Source organism: Heteronotia binoei, chromosome 13 (genome assembly GCF_032191835.1).
Source record: "Heteronotia binoei isolate CCM8104 ecotype False Entrance Well chromosome 13, APGP_CSIRO_Hbin_v1, whole genome shotgun sequence".
Classification (NCBI taxonomy): Eukaryota; Metazoa; Chordata; class Lepidosauria; order Squamata; family Gekkonidae; genus Heteronotia; species Heteronotia binoei.
Genome location: NC_083235.1, coordinates 48,956,240 through 48,960,383, shown reverse-complemented (window position 1 = coordinate 48,960,383; position 4,144 = coordinate 48,956,240).

The window sequence follows — 4,144 nt, the reverse complement described above, 5'->3', positions numbered from 1 at the left end:
TGCAAAAATATATTATAGGGATTGTGTACAACACATAATAGACAATACAATAATGAGAGAGGCCGGAGGTGCTAGGGCCTTTTAAAGTAACAGAAAACCTCAAGGGACCAAAAAACCCCGTCTCCAAATGAAAAGATATAAGTCCAAACTTGGAAATAGTCCAACTGAAATTCACAAGGTGGGTGCTCCTGAGGAGTGTAGCTTCAACACAGTCGCTTTCTTTAAAAGATGTCTCTCTAGAATTTGATGATATTTCAATTAGGGTTTGTAGAATCTTTCGGGCTCAAGTGCCGTGTTCTACTGGAGAAAGTTTTCCTTCCAGACGTTTCGTTCTCAGCTGCGGAGAACATCCTCAGTGGCGTTGCAGCCGGAGCAGGTGCTCTGACCTTCACAGCAGCCAAGAAGGTCAGAGCGCCTGCTCCGGCTGCAACGCCACTGAGGATGTTCTCCGCAGCTGAGAACGAAACGTCTGGAAGGAAAACTTTCTCCAGTAGAACACGGCACTTGAGCCCGAAAGATTCTACAAACCCTAATGATGTTACAAACCCTAATGATGTTACCAGCCATGAAAACCTGAAATCTTTGATGTTTCAATTCTTTCTTCAGTTTGACGACTTAATTAAGCAGGTAAGCAGCAGCAAATATCCCTTTAAAACTAAGGTGGGGTAGGCTGCATAATGAAAGAGTCCAATGTTCACACTGAAATGAGAAGCTTAATGCTGTGATTAGAGAATGTAGAACAGGGTTCCTAAATAATTTCCAAAGAGTCCGTCCACAGACCTTGACTTCTAAAGGAAAAATTCACCTTCACGTGATCGCCAGCTTGATACCACGTTTCACTGTATACAGCTTTTTCATAAGCCAAATAAGTACACTTATAATGCCATCGAAGCTATCTCTTATGCACACCCATTTCTGAATTCTCAAATAGCCATCATTTGAGACTTCAGAAATGAGCATGTATAAGAGATAGCTTTGGGAATAATTACAACCTGTTGAAGATTGAGAATTCTTCCAGAGCCACACAGTGAAATTGACATTGTCTTCATGGGACTCTGTGTTTTTTTTTAAAAAAAAATTGGTAACTGTTGTAATGATTTCTTGGATGCTTATGCACTTATAAATATTTCAATATATTTCTATTCTAATGAAAGTGTAAATTGTTTTTGGTACAGTTGTTTGTTGTGCTGCTCCGCTGCTCTGGCTTCATTCCCTGTGCGCCCCACCACAGTGGAGCAAGTGAGGAAGGGCAGAAAGTACCAGAGCAGGGAGGCGAGTCTGCCTCACCTGTCTGGCTTCCTTCCTCATGCACTCCGCAGGGAAGGGGAGAAAACACCAGACCAGGGCAATTTTCCCATTCCAAATAAATAATAAAAATACAGCAGTGCCATTCCCCTAAATACAGTGTTCATTTCCTCCTCCTCCTCTTTTTTGCCTTCAAAGGGTTACCCAGCAGTTGCACTTCCACTAAATGAAAGTGAACACACAAAGCAGCCAAAATGAACAGTTTGCAAGCCACACTTTTGTGAACTCACTGGGGCAATTTACTCATGAAAGTTGCTGGATGTAGCAATGTGCTGTATTTCTACCAGCTTCTTCAAACTCACACAGGAAAATGAAAGTACTGAGCAGAGCAGTCTCGGGGGTGGAGTTTTCCTCCATCCCATAATCAGGTTCTAGTTAATGCTTTACTATCCCTTTTACTTTGGAAATGACTTCTGAAATGAATGCAAAACAAATAGAGGGACTGGACTCTCTCTCTTCCTCTCTCACTCACTGGGAAGAGCTATGTGGCTCTGCCTGCTCACTCCCACTGCAGCTTTAATCTTGCTGAGATTTAAAGGCACACACCTCCCCTCCAAAACACAAGCAGTTTGCAAGTTTCTAAACCTGTCAAGATGGAAAGGCACATCATGGCTGTTGGGGTGTGGATTCCTCTCACCAGCCAGCTGGCTAGTAGCAAGAAGGAGCCTGCAAAGCTGGGGGATCCTCTCACTTCCAGGTTACACCTTCCTAACAAGGTGATTGTTTCCAGCAGTCTGTTTCTCTTTCCCTTTCCTTCTACCCAGCTCATAGTTTTCTTTCTCAGCCAGATCTTCCCAGTTTGTGTGTTGTAGATAATAAAACAATTTTTTCTCTTCATTTCTCTTTCTGTTTTCCACACTTTTCTCCTTCTTTCATTTTGCACTCTTCCTTTCAATATACATCTTCATTTTTCTCTGTCCACTTCTAAGGTCTCAGCTCCTTCTTAACCCTGGTTTGCAGCTTAGAATACACTTAAAGGTTGTATAACAGCAAACCCTTATTAATATTATGGACAGAAGTTGGGGTGTGAAGTTAATATTTTCCCACAATCTATCAAACTAGTAAAACGATGTTCCCTTTACATACATGGCTATGGAATGTTAATCTGTCTTAGTTGTTACACATGTAACACAGAAGTTAGAACTCCCCCCTTTATTAAATTCAATGTTGTTGCATTTGTAGGACATATGTCCCTTGTAAATGCTGCTTTACTACTGTAGACATTAAGCTTCATATTATATGACAAATTACATATTGTTTTAGAAAATATGTCAGCAAAATCAACCCCAGTACTTCTCATCCAGCACCACTACATAATTTCTCCCTGCTTTTATGCTAGGTAAAGATACAAAGATAAACTGAAATAGATTTCTTTACTGATTTACTTAAGGTTTTGTCAGATGTATCCTATACTCAGGGCTTTTTTGTAGAAAAAGCCCAGCAGGAACTCATTTGCATATTCAGTTCCACCCCCTGACATCACCATTGTTTGACACAAGACTTTTATATAGAAAAAGCCCAGCTGGAACTCATTTGCGTATTAGGCAACATCCCTGATGCCAAGCCAGAAATGTGCAGTGTGCTCTGTCTAGCCCTCAATTGCAGATGCTGGTGCACGTTCAACATTTATAAAAACTCTGTGTGTGTGTGTATCTCTATCTATCTATGTATCTGAATGACTAGGATATCTACAGTTCTTGCCGATTTAACCGGTGCAATTTGCTTCACATAATAAAATTATAATAAAAACCTGACTATACCACTGATAAGAAAGCATTTTGTGTATTTTTCAAGTTGCTATTAACACATACACACACACCCCAATTTCATCCACATACTCTCTTTTTATCTATGTGTTAGGAAATGCTGTAGTAGCTTTGTAAGGCAAGTTGCCCAGTGAACTGTGAAGGCAATTGAGGAAAATCAATTATATTAAATAGCACAATGGGTTTTTAAAAGGAAAAAAATACCATTTCCATTCCTTTGAATGTAATTTTTGTTTTTCAGAGAATCTTGTGGAAGTGTTTTCTAGTACTTGTTTTATAGCACCCCCACCTGTACAAAAGAGACACAACATTTTATAGGTTTAACATTTCTTCTTTATATATTGCATTCTAACAAATAACTCTCTACATCTACAGATTTACTATTTTAAACAGAAGAATACCATTTTTCTTTCAAGAGCTTCCATTTATAGCCCAGCAGCAATAGGGAGAGACAGTTTTGAAAACCAAGGAAGTAGTGGAAATACAGCACAAAAATGCTTTAAAATAAAACAAAGTCTGGCTCAAGACTGTTTCTTCCTTAATTTAATTTGTGATATAGGCCCTTTTTATTGTTACAGTCCTTCATATGTTGTTATTTCCAATTAACCATCAATTAATTTATTTACTTTAAATTTGTATGCCGCCCACTCCATATGGAGTCTGGGCAGTTCACAGTTATAATACACAATAACAATATTTTAGGATTATAAACACATATAAACACTAAAATTTAAAAGACTTTAAAATAGTGCTATAAAATTTCAAAGATTTCAGGTTTTCACGGCTGGTAACATCATTGGGGTTTGTAGAATCTTTCGGGCTCAAGTGCTGTGTCCTACTGGAAAAAGTTTTTCTTCCAGACGTTTCGTTCTCGACTGTGGAGAACATCCTCAGTGGTGTTGCAACCAGAGCAGGCACTCTGACCTTCTTGGCTGCTGTGCATTGAGTGAGGCCAGGGCTGCTGGAGAGCTGCTATTTCTAGGCTGGAGGGGGTGTGGTGAAAGGGCAATAGGTTTGTGGATGTGCCCATTGTTTGGTGGGGCTTCCTGGAAGGGTAGTGATAAGGAAACTGG